We start from the raw sequence: 17,214 nt of genomic DNA, 5'->3' as shown, positions 1-17,214 counted from the left end.
CGGCCCGGGCCCGCCCGTGTTGGCGCGCCGTAAGGCACGGAGGCTCGCACTGGGGCGTATCGCTTCTCAGTCGGCTGTGCCGCGGCAGTCCTCACAGGGGAAGTGAAGCGTCTCTTATAGCCTCTCCTTCCCAAGTGCCTCTTTCCGCCTTCCCGTGGTGCCGGACGTTAAGCTTGGCATTCTGCCTTGCGACGAAAGGGAGAGCTGCGACCCAACCCGATGCGAAAGCGAAGGGTGCGTGGCACAGGGGGAGCTGTGTCAAGGGACCGAACACCAGTCCCTCTCTGTTCGCAGGGCACAGACCAGCAGGTGCTCTGCATGCCGGCGACCTCGTTTGTCGGCGTGGGATCGCGGCGCGAGTCGGCAAGGGTGCTTCGCCGCGCCCCTGGGTAACCGGGGCGTGTTCTGCCAAACCCAGGAGGTGGTGACATCGCCTGGGCCAGGTTAGATGGGCCCAGACCGCCGAACGACTGGGGGACCGACCCACCACCTGAGTAGGAGTGGGTCCTTGGCCTTCAGGTGGAAACTCGGGCTAGTAGGCGGCGAAGGGCGAGGGGTGCATCCGCCTCTCCGGAGTGCGGGGTGCACTTGCCGAGGAGCGTCGAGTGAAATCGTCGACGACGGGGCCTTCGACGGGGACCAGTGCGCTGGCAACGGCGCGCTGAACCCTGCAGCTCTGGAGTGCCCTTGACCTAGGGGCGAGGTCGGTGGGCGAGCTGCAAGAGTCCCCCCCCATGCCAGAGGAGCCGGTCTGGGGCAAGAGACGGGCTCCCACTTCTTTTGTTATCACTCGTATACAATGGCGACACCAGAAACGAGTGATATTAGTGCGCCTTCGAGAGTTTCTGTTGTGTCTGATCCCTCTCAACAGGACGAGCTGGGACAGGCTGAGGAGGATTATACTGTAATGAGGAGACATTCGAAAATTACGTTGCTCCTGGAGCAAAGTATTAAAAATGGGAAGATAAGCCAGGCAGCAATATTGCAAATAAAGAATGAACTGGCTGCATGGGCAATTGCCCATGCCAAACTGGAAGGTAGAGTGGAAGAGTTGGAGAAAGAAAATACCAGGCTAAGACAACAGCAACAACAACCAAGCAAGACCTGGGCGGCGGTGGCTGCACAACCCCCCACCAGACAAAATAACACAAAAGAAGCAATTGACAGGGCAACTAAGAAACAGGAGACGGCGGTCTTCCTTAGGACCTTGCCTGGGAAAGACACGAGTGTCAAAAGGATTCAGGAACTCCTGACTACCACAATTGACCCTGTCAGAGATAGAATTAAGATAAAACGTGTCAAACCTAGTCGCAACTCAGTGATAGTAGAAGTTGCGTCTGAAGAAGACAAAACTAAATTGCTTGAAAATCCAAAATTAAACGCGGTTGTTAAATGTGAACCCCCCAAGAAAAGGAACCCCTTGATCATATTATATGATGTCCCTACTATAATGACAAATGAGGAACTGTATGAAGCAATAAGGAAACAAAATTTTGAGAATATTGATGAAAACGAATTTCAAAGCAGCTTCAAACTAAGGTTTAAAACGGGTCCTCGGGACCGGGATGTCGTACATCACGTTGCCGAGGTCTCCGCAACAATGTGGAGGAAAATAACATCACTGGGCAGACTATACGTGGGTTTCCACGCAATTAATACTAGAGACTACATTGTGATACCTCGTTGCCATAACTGCGGCGACTTGGACCACATACTGAGGCACTGCACCAGGGGGTCGGCCTGCTCCAAATGCGGTGATAATGGACATACCAGAAAAGATTGTAAGGCCACAGGTGTCTGCATCCCCTGTAAGAATCGTGGCAAGAAGTCTTGTGGAGCCACAGGACGGAACTGCCCTACCTACAGGATGCTTGAACAAAGATTGATCTCACGGATAGATTATGGCTGAAAAAGGCATACCATGCAGGATACCAAAGCATAAATCCCCGAGCAAAAGGAGGAGGGATGCAATGAGAGCAAGTAGGTTCAGGAGCTTCCTGAAGTCGCGCATCAGCCCAGAAATTCAAGCAGTTGACAAATCCATACAGACAGAGTCCCCCACCAGGGACATTGGTATTCAAACTGAGCTCCCCTCAGAGATCAGAGCACCCTCCTCCCAATGCCGGGGCACGCTGCCGATTAAAGATCCGCAACGGCAAGAGCATCCTGTGGTAGTGGCGAATAAAATCACAAAACCCATACAAGATAACATAATAACAAGCTCCACCGCTAACTCTGACGCCAAAGATAATCCGGTGGTCAGATTGCCACCCGTAGACCCGGTGAGGGTGTACCCAAATCTAGAGTACACAATGCAACTAGCGAGACTGGAGCAGCCGGCTACCCTGACCACTGCCTTACGTCATGTGGTCCGGGTGGGACATCAGTACGGACGAAGGGTAACCTTCTCGGTGATGGAGGCTGTGGATAGGATACAATTAAAGTCGGTGAACCTCCCCACTGACTTCGGAGCACTGCGGGACTTGCTTAAAAAAGTCTTCGAAAGACGAGGAGAGAAATTCGACCTGGATGACATTTACAATCAATCAGTAATAGCAAACGGTCGACTGGCTTATGACTGGAACAAAACCTGGCCGCATGACCATATACACACTTATTTTCCATGACGACTAGAATAAAAATCGGACAACTTAACACTCACAATAGTCGACTAGTAATGCAGGAGCTCCGAAAGGAAGTGGTGGAAAAGAGACTGGATGTACTCTGTCTACAGGAGCTGTACTCTCTGGCTGGAAAAATTGCGTTCACTGCCGCAACATGGCAAACTGTCAGCAGTGGGGATATCCCCAGAGCGGCTATTCTAATAACAAACACGGCACTGCGTGCAACCCCCTTGTCACAGTTCTCCAACAGTCACTGCAACGTCGTGGAGATACAATCTCCTGCTGGAATTGTTATCATCATTAATATGTACTTCCAGTACGGAGAGAGAATTGAACAATATATAGACCATCTAGTGAGTGTGGCCACGGCGTTGCGGGGACGCAAAATCATTATAACTGCCGACATAAATGCTAAATCCCCCCTGTGGTACAGTGGCACTAGGGACGAAAATGGAGCCAAAGCTGAAGAAATGATAATGGCTCTCCAATTAGTGGTGGCAAACAGACCAGGAAATCCCCCCACCTACGTGGCTGGAGGAGGACAGGGTACCAATATTGACGTGACGTTGGTCACGCCAAACACAGTGAATATACTCCGGGAGTGGAAAGTGGAAGACAATGCCACCACTAGTGATCATAATCTGATTACCTTCATAGTTGGAGATAGAGAGTGCCGCTGGGCCATGGGGTGGGAGGTGCAAAGGAACTTTAGGAAAACAGACTGGGAGCGTCTAGCCAGAGAGTGTGACATCCCTCCATTACCGGAAGGAGACGAAGGACAAGACATGAATGTGGACGACAGAGCAGAAGGACTGGTGCGCGCGGTAACAAGAGCGATTGAGGTAGCCGTACCAACCAGGAGAAGGGCCGTGGCGGCCACACCGGCACCATGGTCAGCCGAACTGCAGGAGCTACGTCAGTCAGTCAGGAGACTGAGGAAGCACTACCAGCGCAGTGTCGTCTGGTGGGAGAAGCAAAGATGGCTACAATTATACCGGGAGGCAAAAGAGAATTTTCAAAAAGAACTACAAAAGACAAGAACAACTAGCTGGGAAAATTTCGTAACCAGTCAACTGGCCCTCGATCCTTGGGGTGTGCCATATAGACTGGTAAGGGAAAAGATTCGTTCACCAACAATGATTTCTACGCTCAGGCACGGGGGCGGGATGACGGAATCTTGGCAGGAAACTGCCGAGGTCCTCCTCCGGTCACTGTTGCCTGACGATGATAGAAATGAAGACACTGAAGAGCAGCGTCAACTACGCGAAGAAGACCTACACAGGTATGAAAACGACGTGGCGGTCCTCCCCTTCTCTGAAGAGGAAGTTGCTGCTCTTATTAAGTCCCTAAAAAAGGGAAAAGCCCCCGGGCCAGATGGCATTGTGGCGGAGGTAGTGCAGTTCTTAGCCCCACAATTAGTTGCGCCACTCACACACACTTTCAATGCATGCCTTAGGCAAGGCAAATTCCCTAAAATATGGAAAACCGCGAACGTGGTGATCATTAAAAAGGGCCCCGAGAAGGACCCTGCAGAGGCCAAATCTTACAGGCCCATTTGCTTGCTGGACGGCTTCGGCAAACTACTTGAAAAGCTACTAGCGGATAGATTGACTGCTCACCGCATGCTGCGCGGGATGAGCGACAGGCAATTCGGTTTTAGGCCGGGTCGATCGGCATCTGATGCAATCGCCCTAGCGGCCGAGGTCTGTGGCTCAGCCACGTGTAAGTATGTGGTTGGCATCATGGTGGATATCAGTGGCGCCTTTGACAACCTGTGGTGGCCTTCGCTCTTCTCCTGCCTACGGGAGAAAGAGTGTCCAGGGCTGCTATATGGGTGTCTAAGGAGCTATTGTGAAGACCGGGAGGTATGGCTATCATCCCCTAGCGGGAAAGTCCGGAAAACTATCACTAAAGGTTGCCCCCAGGGCTCCGTGCTGGGTCCCCTATTTTGGGACATCCACATGGAGCCTCTTCTGGAAAGTTTACAACAGAGTGATGATGTGCTAGAGGTGATAGCTTACGCCGACGACCTCCTCCTGCTGGTTGGCGGCCGAAGTCGCGAGGACATAGAGCCAAAAATACAGAGAGCAATAGACATACTGCAACTATGGTGCCACAGGACCAAAATGACTATTTCACCAACCAAGTCGACTTACTTATTACTCAAAGGACAATTGATAAGAAACCCGACTGTGAGAATTGACGGAATACCTGTTCTTAGGAGACGAGAGACACGATACTTAGGAATCATCATCGATGAAAGGTGGAATTTCGCAAAGCACATAGAAACCGTGACCCAGAAAGCACTACAATCACTAAATAATCTGATTACCATAGGACACAAGAGATTTCACCTTCCGCCTCAATTAATTAAACTTTATCATAATAGTATACTGACGTCAATAGTGGGTTACGGTTCAGGAGTCTGGGCTCACAGGCTCACGAGGGTGGTGCCTGCTATGACGGTGAGGAGAGTACAAAGAAATATGATATTAAGGTCCGTGGGAGCTTACAGAACATCCCCAGGAGGAGCCCTGTTAATCATAATGGGACTCTGTCCCCTAGATATAAAGATTAGGGAACAGGCAGCTTGGTACTGGGTAAAAAAGGGGGTTATTACCAAGGTAGAAGAAATTATAGGAGCACCAGTTAGGGACAAAGGCGAGATTAGGGAAAGAGGGGTAAACCTATGGCAGGAAATATGGGAATCGGATGAAACTGGTAGAAGAACCTTTCAGTTCCTACCAGATGTAAGGGAAAGATTGAAAATGAAGTACTTTAAGCCAACTCGGGGATTGTTCCACTTCCTCACCGGTCATGGCCCCTATCCGACATATCTTTGTCGGTTTGGGAAAAAGGCTACGCCTGCGTGTGACTGTGGCGCACTGGAGGGTACTCCTGACCATGTGGTTTATGAGTGCCCCCTTTTCGATGATGTAGCCGGGACATTGAGACAACAATTACCTAGCACAAACACCTATGACCTATTAAGACAGGAGGAGACATTTCACAGACTAAATACATTGGTAGACGAGGTATCACAGAAAGTTCTGAGAACCTTTTTGAGAGACCTTCATTAAATAAATAGACATCACCTTCATTAAGTAAACAGACAACACCGAATGCGACCACCGCCCCAATCCCATACAGCCGGTTCGTGGACAGGTCGACTTATAGTTGGAATCCGCCACGACCAGGACCAGGGGGACTGGGGCAAATCCTGATCAAGACAACGCACCGATTATGACATAGATTAGAAAGTAGACGTAGGAATTAGAATAGGATAGTAAGTTAGGAACCTGCAGCGATAAGTTAACCCTTGCCCGCCCTGTGCCAGGGGCTCGCTCATAGGGATTAGCTCTATGGGCAGGGCATCAAGTAGGTTTATATCATTAACTGGCACAATGTAACGCTGCAGGCAGTTAGGATTAACTAGTAGTAGTAATTAGAAATTATGCTAGATACTAAACTAAGAAGTAGTCTGCCTAGTTAAAATTGTTGAACTGTCTGTAGTTAAGTCAAGAAAAATGTATAGCTGCTATTGTAATTTAGGAATGTAGGACCCACTAATCATTAAGGTGGTGGGTCATTATTGTATAACTATTATGAAAGGAAATAAAGATTTTTTTTTTTTTTTTTAAAAAAAAAAATTCTCCCTCTGCCAACTGCAATTGGGCGCAACCTTCAGGCGGCTTTTGGCTATTACCTCACGGCTGGTTCAATGTTTAAAGTCCGTTATGAGACACTTACCCTGCCCACACGGTATGGTGGCGTCGGGCTCGTCAATGTCCGTATGCGATCTGCAGCCTTGTACATGAGTACCATGACAAAACAGTGGATGGGCCAGGGTACATCTCTAACACGCAGCTTGCTTGAGGTCCTCCTACCAGCTTCCACCTCACCACCAGTGTCTGTCGGCCATATCGTGCCTCATTTGTCCCATCTTTCGACCTTTTTCGTCGACTACAGTTATATACATACCAGTCTCCCAGATACACGCCCACCTAGGACTAAGGATTTTTACAGCCTGTTGCTGCGCTGTGTTCCCCGGAATGTGATGGAGACCAAACACCCCTCCATCCAGTGGCCCATAGTGTGGACTACCGTCCACCAGCCCTTCCACCCTACGAACGTCCGGGCGCTGTGGTATCACATAGTCAACAGGAAATTTGCCACGAAGCAGCGCCTGCACAACATTGGCTTGTCAGAATCCCCTCTTTGTCTCCTTTGCCAGCAACTGGACACTGATGAACACCGTCTGACATGCGCCGCATCGCAAGATGTATGGCGCTTCGTGCAGCAAATCATTGCCTGCTATCTCCGGGTGCCACCCGACACAGTCGAGCCTCGAATGTTTCTATACCCGGAGGACCGACATTTTCCCGCCGCCAAATGTCATGCTATTACGTGGGTCAAAGGGTTGGCGGTCGCTTATCTCTTTAATGAGGGACCTAAATCCCGCCTCGACTTCTGGACCTATTTACGAACAGCCCATGCAGCTCTCGAAAACACGCCACGTTACCGAACATTATTTGCTAACTATCTTCGAGCGGTCCCTGTTAGACCTCCACTGAGTTGGGGGGTGCCTGGCACAGAGGGCACCCACCCCTCCTCCCCCGGCGGTGTCTGAGTTTCAACCGCCTACGATCTATTCTACTTCTGACCTCCGCGGATGGGAGAGCGCGTCGCAGATTGCGCGGATTTTATTTCTTTTTGCTTTTCCTTTTTCCTTTCTTTTTCTTTACCTAGAATTTATATTTCTTTTATCTTTCGCATATGTGTTCCCATAATTTCATGCTATTAGTGAATATTACAAAAACACATGCAAATAAATAAATAACAACGCCTTCCACTACTGTTGATTCCTGTTTCTCCCACTTCCCTAAGCACCACAGGCTCGGTGGTGGTGCGGGGGACACTGTGGCCAGGCCTCAGGTTTCGACCCCTGCCCACTTTGTCCCCCGAGCCCCCACCGCTCCACTAAAAAAAAAAAAAAAAAAAAAAAAAAAAAGTGGTATGATTCCTACTTAGGGTGCAGGCGGTCCCGGGTTCAAATCCCGGACGAGCCCTAGCGTTTTGTGCAAACTGATCGCACGTCAGTGGCTGAGTCAGCGCAAAAAGCTCGCCGTCAATATCAAATGAATTTCTTGTTTGGTGTGAGCAATTGACACTGTGGTCCGACCCGTGAAGGCGATTACGAAGGTTTCGGGTACAGGTGGTAGCAGATGCATGTTAGTAAGTCTTGCTTAAAGTGATGAAAATGTGTTTCCGCCCGGGATGGAACCAGGGACCTTCTGCGTGTTAGGAAGACGCGATAACCGCTACACCACGGAAACCGCTTGTGTACCCCTTATTTCGCAGACAACTTGTAGTGATGTTGCCATCGTAACTAAAAAATTCAATAAATGTGGTACTTGCAAAACGAAGGGACATGCAGCAGATCCACACACGACGTGGCTCATTGGAGGACAATACGACACAGGCAGGAAAATACTGTTCCCGCCCGGGATCGAACCGGGGACCTTCCGCGCGTGAAGCAGACGTGATAACCGCTCCACTACGGAAACGACGGACCCGAGGACTCCATCCTCGTTCACTGGAACTTGCCTCAGCCTTTCTCTCGTCCGCGAATGCACACACGACAGTTCTTTTGTCAGCCTGGAACCCATCACAGCCGAGGGCTCAAGAAGTCTTCGGGGTGCTCGAGAGGGTGTCTGTCGTAGCATCCCGAACGAGATAGCGGCGTTTCGCGCAGTCGTTATTGCAAGTCACATCAGCAAAAGCAATCACTTTCTCAGCAGCAGGCAGTGCGAGCCCAGCGGCATGCAGCAGATCCACACACGACGTGGCTCATTGGAGGACAATACGACATAGGCAGGAAAATACTGTTCCCGCCCGGGATCGAACCGGGGACCTGCTGAGTGTGAAGCAGACGTGATAACCGCTACACTACGGAAACGACGGACTCGAGCTCTCCATCCTTGTACACTCGAAGACGCCTCAGCCTCTCTCCCGTCCGCGCATGCACACACCATAGTTCTTTTGACAGCCTGAAACCCATCGCAGCCGAGGGCTCAACAAGTATTCGGGGTGCTCGAGAGGGTGTCTGTCGTAGCATCCCGAACGAGATAGCGGCGTTTCGCGCAGTCGTTATTGCAAGTCACATCAGTAAAAGCAATCACTTTCTCAGCAGCAGGCAGTGCGAGCCCAGCGGCATGCAGCAGATCCACACACGACGTGGCTCATTGGAGGACAATACGACATAGGCAGGAAAATACTGTTCCCGCCCGGGATCGAACCGGGGACCTGCTGAGTGTGAAGCAGACGTGATAACCGCTACACTACGGAAACGACGGACTCGAGCTCTCCATCCTTGTACACTCGAAGACGCCTCAGCCTCTCTCCCGTCCGCGCATGCACACACCATAGTTCTTTTGACAGCCTGAAACCCATCGCAGCCGAGGGCTCAACAAGTATTCGGGGTGCTCGAGAGGGTGTCTGTCGTAGCATCCCGAACGAGATAGCGGCGTTTCGCGCAGTCGTTATTGCAAGTCACATCAGCAAAAGCAATCACTTTCTCAGCAGCAGGCAGTGCGAGCCCAGCGGCAGCTCTACATGAAGGTACCAATAGCCCAGGAAGGCCGCCGACCGCGGGAATTCGCGCCGCCCCCATCCCGCCAGCGTACACGAGACTTCCGGGGCACCCTGGACTACATCGAGGGACTGCAATAATTGGCATTCGCCGTGTCACAGGGCTCGTTGGTCTAGGAGTATGATTCCTGCTTAGGGTGCAGGAGGTCCCGGGTTCAAATCCCGGACGAGCACTAGCGTTTTGTGCAAACTGATCGCACGTCAGTGGCTGAGTTAGCGCAAAAAGCTCGCCGTCAATATCAAATGAATTTCTTATTCGATGTGAGCAATTGACACTCTGGTCCGACGCGTGAAGGCGATTACGAAGGTTTCCGGTACAGATGGTAGCAGATGCATGTTAGTAAGTCTTGCTTAAAGTGATGAAAAAGTGTTTCCGCACGGGATCGAACCGTGGACCTTCTGCGTGTTAGGCAGACGTGATAACCGCCACACCACGGAAACTGCTTGTGTGCACCTTACTTCACAGACAACTTGTAGTGATGTTGCCAACGTAACTAAAAAATTCAATCAATGTGGTACTTGCAAAAGGAAGGGACATGCAGCAGATCCACACACGGCGTGGCTCATTGGAGGACAATACGACATAGGCAGGAAAATACTGTTCCCGCCCGGGATCGAACCGGGGACCTTCTGCGTGTGAAGCAGACGTGATAACCGCTACACTACGGAAACGACGGATCCGAGGAGTCCATCCTTGTTCACTCCAACTTGCCTCAGCCTTTCTCTCGTCCGTGAATGCACACACGACAGTTCTTTTGTCAGCCTGGAACCCATCGCAGCCGAGGGCTCAAGAAGTCTTCGGGGTGCTCGAGAGGGTGTCTGCCGTAGCACCCCTAACGAGATAGCGGCGTTTCGCGCAGTCGTTATTGCAAGTCATATCAGCAAAAGCAATCACTTTCTCAGCAGCAGGCCTGCCCTGGCGTACGGGAACTATAAGTCCCACAGCCACACCTTCACCCGCCCATGTTAGGCAATATTCTTCTGCCTGACTAATGTAGTACTATCACGGTCAGAGGGTGGTAAGGGACTACAAGTCCCACCGCCACACCTCCAAAGTGAATTGCAGTGACGGAGTCACTGCCCTGTGGAAATCTACTGCCTCACCAACACAGTTAGACCGCAATAGACCGGTGATGCTGTATTGTAACATATCACCCCGGACTACAAGTCCATTTAAAAAAAAAAAAAAAAAAAGCAGCAGGCAGTGCGAGCCCAGCGGCAGCTCTACATGAAGGTACCAATAGCCCAGGAAGGCCGCCGACCGCGGGAATTCGCGCTGCCCCCATCCCGCCAGCGTACACGAGACTTCCAGGGCACCCTGGACGACATCGAGGGACTGCAATAATTGGCATTCGCCGTGTCACAGGGCTCGTTGGTCTAGTTCCGTTTCAGCCGCGCTCGCGAGTGGCCGCTGTTAACTGTTGCGCTGCACTTCAGTGTTTACATCGCTATACTTGTGTTTCGCCGAGTGCCGTCCGTCCGTTAATCTCCGTGTTCGTTCCTGTTCCTTGTGATCTGATCGCTCTTTCTGGTCTTGCTGCTGCTACTTGGAATTTCGGTTGTTTAACCGAAATTGCTTCGCTGGATTAACCATGGCTACAAACCTCAGGAAGAACACTCTGGTATTTGCTTTTGACAAAGAATCCCGTCCTGTTCAGCCGACATCCCTGGAAATAGATGACTGGATTACACAGGTAATTGGTCTAAATTCTGAAACCGTTCATACCTGGCAACTGGATCAGGAAAAATACTGTGTTTTTGTCAAGTTAATCAGTGCTTCGACTGTTGACAAAGTGTTACGAAAGTGGGGCTATGAAGTAGATTTTGTGCATAGAAATGGTTATAAAAGTAAGGTTTCCATCTATAGAGCGGACATTCATTACAAAACCGTTCGTGTCTTGAATCTCCCCATTGAAATTGAAAATGATAAGATTAAGGAAGCTCTTTTAAACTACGGAGACGTTAAATCAATTGCAAATGAAAGATGGTCGCCTCGCTTTAAACTGCAGTGTTTTAACGGGGTCCGCTGTGTAGAGATGGACGTCAAGACGAATATTCCGTCTCACATAACTGTTTGTGGGTATAAGGCACAAATTGTTTATACAGGTCAGGAAGCTACATGTCATATATGTAACGAAACCGGCCACTTCAGACAGGAATGTCCGCGGCGAACTGTTGTGCTTAAAAGTAATTTGATACAGCGTCAGAAGCTTACCTTAAATGATCTGTTACCAAAGAATAGCCCGGAACAACTGGTTGAGGATGTTAACGCAGCGGGACAAGCTGATGTCTCCCTTCACGATAACAGTCAATTTCCCCCGTTAACAACAAAAGGAAACCCCGTTGCCACTACTCGTGAAACTGAAATGCAACCGAAAAAACGACCTCTGGAGATAACTGATAGTTGTTCAGAGGACGAGCCGTCTTGTCCCACTCCCTCACTTCGCAAGCAAAAACAGTGCGATGAGAAGGCAGAGGAACCTGAAGGCAAAATGCGAATGGAAACTAATGAACAGAAAGATAATACACATACGGTACCAGAAAATGAAAGGGGTGTAAGCAGCATTAATTTGCAAGAAACAACAGGTGCAGTAGCCGATTGCAAAGATCAGAATCTATCTGTTAATAAACAAATTCAGGGAGAAGATGCAAAACTGCAGTCTCCATTTGTTTCCCTCGATCAGAAAGTGAGTGAAATTAATAAAGAACGAGGAAGTGGTGGCCAAACTGAAATCACGGTCAACACCTCAGGGCAGGCGCCGGCAACCGAAATTGCTAAAGCGTCTGCTGCTGCTCCAGATAAGCCGCGAAGTAAAATACCGACGCAACCAAATGAGAATGTAGCTCGTAACCAAGGGAAGGGAAAATCCAGTAGGGGCGACCCAAACCCAAAGAATGTTCAGTCCGAAACAGTCGTACACGAATCACTGGAGGAAAAATCAGAAAGTTTACCAGGAAATCAGTCTGCTTGCGGTACAAGAGAAAACATCAGAAGTAGAAAAAAAACGGGACAGTAACTAATAAACTGATTGAAGTGTTATTCCATGTTCAGCCTTCCGAGAAAACTGTTACAGCTTAACTGAACCCTGAACCACAGTAAACTAAATTAGTTCAACAAAACAACTACATAGTGACAGCACAATGACGCAATCTTATTCTGTCACCACTATAAACATAAATAAAATCACGACCGGTTTGAAATTATCGGCCCTTAAGGAATTTTTGTACGAATCCGCGACTGATATTGCCCTGTTACAAGAAGTTCTAATTTCGGATTTGGTAATTCCCAGTTTTGTCAGTTACATAAATGTATCTCCCGAAACAAGTGTTGGAACAGCTATTTTGGTAAGGGAAGGGATTACAGTAAGCGAGGTGGAACGACTGGAATCCGGAAGGGGAATAGGACTAAATATCTATGATGTGACTATCATCAACTTGTACGCCCCTTCAGGAAGTTCTCATCGAGCTGACAGGGCACGTTTCTTCAAAGACGACTTGATATACTTGTTAAGGAAATCACCAAGACAGTTATTACTTGGAGGTGATTTTAATTGTGTTTTAAATCGAAAAGATCAGTTACCTAATTTTAATTTCTCAAGTGAACTAAAACAATTAGTTACTGGTTTAGAATTAAAGGATATATGGGAAATCAAATACCCCTCAATTGTTGAGTTCACTTATGTCACGGCAACATCACGTAGCAGGATTGATAGACTATATATTTCTAAAAATCTTGTAACTTCCGTGACAAAAATAGAAACCATTCCTACGTACTTTTCAGACCATACAAGTGTCTTAGCTTGCATAAATCTAACAAGACAGCCGGTTCGCCGATTCAAGAATCAGTGGAATTTGAACACTTCCTTGTTAGTTAATCATGATTTAGAAGATCTGATTAAAGAAACATGGGCAATATGCCTGCGAGCCCGTAGTAGATATGCCACTGCTATTGACTGGTGGGTTAAAATGGCAAAGCCAAAGTTGAGGAAAGTTCTTATTCAATACAGTGCCCAGAGCGCAAGGGAAATGAAATGCACTATAGAGTATTACTATTCCGTTTTGAGAGATCTATATGATCAAGTCTCAGCAGGTTCCTCACTTCGGATAGCAGACATCAAAAAAGTCAAAGCCAAGTTACTTAATATCAAGAGAAGTCAAATGGAAGGGTTGAAAATAAAATCGAAGGCAAATTCGGTGTCAGCAGATGAAACTACTTCCCTATATCATTTAGTGAAGCATACGAAAAACGGGAGAAGGACTTTTATTGAAGAAATTCGAACAAAACACGGCACGATTCTCAGCACCCAGCAGGATATCATGGACGAGATTTATCGCTATTATTGCGAGCTATATTCTGTACATCAAAGTAGTGATGCTTCCTTGGAAGAATTCCTTGACATCCTAGCCCCACAGCTGACAGAAGACAACGAAAATTTTCTCGAGGTTGTCAGTGAAGAAGACGTGTATGAGACTCTGTGCGCCTCGCCACCAAAAAAATCCCCAGGACCGGATGGTCTGCCAGCAGAATTTTACATCCGTTACTGGCCAATAGTGGGTGCGAAAATCACGGACATTGTAAATGAGGTTATTCAGGGTAAAATGATTCCGGCTGAGTTTAAGGAGAGTAAAATTGTTCTGGTGCCAAAAAATAATGGAAACAAAGATTTAAATAATTTTCGTCCAATTTCACTGCTGAATTCTGATTATAAATTAATAGCTAGAATAATAAACAAGAGAATTTCATGCCTTACAGATAAAATTATTAGTCAACATCAGAACTGTGCGCAAGGCAGAACCATTTTTCAAAATCTAGCGGAATTCAGGGATATCATTGCAATAACTTCTGTAACAAACATAAAGTGTGCTTTATTGTTTTTAGATTTTTATAAGGCGTTCGATGTAGTAAACCATGAATATCTTCTACAGACATTGAAGAAAATAGGTTTCAACGATAGGGTTATACAGTTGATTAAGAACATAGCAACTGGAATAAATGCTAAAATAGCGGTGAATTGTCAACAATCCAGGCCGATGAAAATACAACGAGGTGTTCCTCAAGGAAGTCCTCTGTCCATGTCGCTCTTCGCAATTTCGCTGGAACCTTTCCTCCGACATGTCCATGCTACATTAAAAGGCTTAACATTATCAGGAAACAAAACAGTTATAAGAGCCTATGCTGACGATATAGGGGTCATTATAAGGAATAATGACGAGGTTACCACGCTAGATTCGTACTGTAGAGCATCTGGAGCCAATGCAAACGGAAAAAAAAGTAAGATGTTAAATCTCAGAGGTTTTGATAATATCAACGTCGAGTGGGCAAACTTAGTTCGACAACATAAAACACTTGGGATCACCCTGACAGCATGCCCTATGAAAATGACGGCTTTAAATTGGAAAGTTGCAGCAGATAAAGTTCAAGGAGCCATTGTAGAGAATTTAACTCGATATATGAACCAAGTTCAAAGAACACAGTATATCAACTCATGCATCCTTGCTAAGGCTTATTATACTGCCCAGCTGTTTCCAATACCGAGAATGATAGCGAGGAGAATAATGTCCAACATCACAAAATTTTTGTGGAGAGGTGAAGTGTTCAGAGTATCTGCTAAAGTAGCCACTTTAGATCCTAAAAATGGTGGACTAGGATTAATTGATATAACGGATAAAGCCTCTGCTCTTTTTATCAAAAGGCAAGTTAATTTAATAAGAGACTCGCGAGAAAGCATAACCAGCCAACTTTTCGACATCATTAAACCTCCAAGCCTGCTTCCCCCGATTGACGCGCAGAATATCAACAGTCCCTTACAGCACGTGAGGATTTTCTATGTTGAGTTTAGTTATGTCAGTGTCGAACTCAGGCAGTCCCGACACTTAACATCGAGAGCCATAATGCGGGAACGAAAGAAAAGCGAAGGAAGAAACAAAATAGAACGACAGTTTCCAAACATTGAGTGGACTGAGATTTGGAAAAACATTAGTTCTAATGTGCTCACGTCTAATATAAAAACGTCATGGTACAAGACAGTTAACAACATAGTTAGCACCAATGAAAGACTGCACGCAATCGGACTCTGTGAAACAAATTTATGTCAACAATGTCATCTAGTTGACACAGTAATTCATCGATATACTTGCAGTGGTCACATGAATAGTTGGATCCGGGAGCAAATAGCTCTGATTACAAGAACATCCCCTGACTATATATCGCTGTCATTGATACACAGGCCTGAAGCACGCTATTTCCCAGAAACAAAAAATAACGCTGTGTACTGGTTGCTGGGAAATTTTGTTAACTACGTCCTTAACAAATTAGGATCCGATAGCATCATAGAGTTCAAGGTACACATGCTGTGTGAGTTCCACAAAATTAGAAGCTATTCGAATCACAAGAAAAAGTTCGGTAATATGATAAAAATTGTATTTGAAAGAATGGGCATTGGTTAATATAAAAAAGAAGACTGTGTTGACAGTGATGTATTGTAGTTACCTTAAGGATACTATTTAAGATTTTACAGTATATTTATGATGTGTGCTTTCTCTACTTCAGAGAGTAGTTTTTTGAAATTTATAATCTAATGTACAGAACTTATGTGACATTGAGATTGTGTGTCTAATAGTGCCAAACACAAATCATGAAAGGTGCATTATTGGCTTATACTAGAAATTTGGAAATAGACAGTTTTTATAGAAATCTCCTTATCGATTGGTTAAAACCATAAGATACTATCCGATAAATGTAATATTCAATGGCTGGCACATTGCCCTGTTCATTTTTGCAGTGAAAGACTGATTATATAGATCTGATCACTTCAAATACTTAGATTCAATTTATGTCCAGAAAGTGTAGTTGGAAGGCTAGTCAACTTTATTATATATCTCCTTTCCGCCATTCTCAAGTATTTATGTTTAATTTAATTCTTTCTAGTGATTTAGTCAGTAACGCAATCTTCTGTTGTCTTTCCTTAAGGTCAGCGCAATTGAAATGATCAAACCGCTTTGTTTAAATAACTTCATGTATGTATAACTAGTATGTATTTGCAATGTGTAACATTGTTTTTTTTAATAAAGGTTTTATAAAAAAAAAAAAAAAAAAAAGACGTATGATTCCTGCTTAGGGTACAGGAGGTCCCGGGTTCAAATCCCGGACGAGCCCTAGCGTGTTGTGCAAACTGATCACACGTCAGTGGCTGAGTCAGCGCAAAAAGCTCGCCGTCAATATCAAATGAATTTCTTATTTGGTGTGAGCAATTGACGCTGTGGTCCAACGCGTGAAGGCGATTACGAAGGTTTCGGGTACAGATGGTAGCAGATGCATGTTAGTAAGTCTTGCTTAAAGTGATGAAAAAGTGTTTCCGCCCGGGATCGAACCAGGGAACTTCTGCGTGATGGGCAGACGTGATAACCTATACACCACGGAAACTGCTTGTGCGCACCTTACTTCACAGACAACTTGTAGTGATGTTGCCATCGTAACTAAAAAATTCAATAAATCTGGTACTTGCAAAACGAAGGGACATGCAGCAGATATACACACGACGTGGCTCATTGGAGGACAATACGACACAGGCAGGAAAATACTGTTCCCGCCCGGGAACGAACCGGGGACCTTCTGCGTGTGAAGCAGACGTGATAACCGCTACACTACGGAAACGACGGACCCGAGAAGTCCATCCTTGTTCACTCCAACTTGCCTCAGCCTTTCTCTCGTCCGCGAATGCACACACGACATTTCATTTGTCAGCCTGGAACCCATCACAGCCGAGGGCTCAAGAAGTCTTCGGGGTGCTCGAGAGGGTGTCTGCCGTAGCACCCCTAACGAGATAGCGGCGTTTCGCGCAGTCGTTATTGCAAGTCATATCAGCAAAAGCAATCACTTTCTCAGCAGCAGGCAGTGCGAGCCCAGCGGCAGCTCTACATGAAGGTACCAATAGCCCAG

General features: G+C 47.0%; 9 non-coding genes across 9 annotated transcripts; 1 reads left to right on the top strand and 8 right to left on the bottom strand.

Moving 5' to 3' along the window:
• Positions 1-7,887: 7,887 nt before the first annotated feature.
• Positions 7,888-7,960, bottom strand: Trnav-aac. Its single transcript has one exon. It is a non-coding gene; the product is annotated as a tRNA-Val (tRNA).
• Positions 7,961-8,118: 158 nt separating this feature from the next.
• On the bottom strand, positions 8,119-8,191 carry Trnav-cac. The gene has a single exon. It is a non-coding gene; the product is annotated as a tRNA-Val (tRNA).
• Positions 8,192-8,510: 319 nt separating this feature from the next.
• On the bottom strand, positions 8,511-8,583 carry Trnav-cac. Its single transcript has one exon. It is a non-coding gene; the product is annotated as a tRNA-Val (tRNA).
• Positions 8,584-8,902: 319 nt separating this feature from the next.
• On the bottom strand, positions 8,903-8,975 carry Trnav-cac. Its single transcript has one exon. It is a non-coding gene; the product is annotated as a tRNA-Val (tRNA).
• Positions 8,976-9,377: 402 nt separating this feature from the next.
• Positions 9,378-9,450, top strand: Trnap-agg. Its single transcript has one exon. It is a non-coding gene; the product is annotated as a tRNA-Pro (tRNA).
• Positions 9,451-9,643: 193 nt separating this feature from the next.
• Trnav-aac lies at positions 9,644-9,716 on the bottom strand. The gene has a single exon. It is a non-coding gene; the product is annotated as a tRNA-Val (tRNA).
• A 158-nt stretch (positions 9,717-9,874) lies between these two features.
• Positions 9,875-9,947, bottom strand: Trnav-cac. Its single transcript has one exon. It is a non-coding gene; the product is annotated as a tRNA-Val (tRNA).
• A 6,678-nt stretch (positions 9,948-16,625) lies between these two features.
• Positions 16,626-16,698, bottom strand: Trnad-auc. Its single transcript has one exon. It is a non-coding gene; the product is annotated as a tRNA-Asp (tRNA).
• A 158-nt stretch (positions 16,699-16,856) lies between these two features.
• Trnav-cac lies at positions 16,857-16,929 on the bottom strand. The gene has a single exon. It is a non-coding gene; the product is annotated as a tRNA-Val (tRNA).
• Between the last annotated feature and the right edge of the window lie 285 nt (positions 16,930-17,214).

The sequence above is a fragment of the Schistocerca piceifrons genome, chromosome 2 (assembly GCF_021461385.2).
Source record: "Schistocerca piceifrons isolate TAMUIC-IGC-003096 chromosome 2, iqSchPice1.1, whole genome shotgun sequence".
NCBI lineage: Eukaryota > Metazoa > Arthropoda > Insecta > Orthoptera > Acrididae > Schistocerca > Schistocerca piceifrons.
Note: the sequence above shows the minus strand (reverse complement) of the source record. Positions and strands in the feature narration are given on the sequence as shown.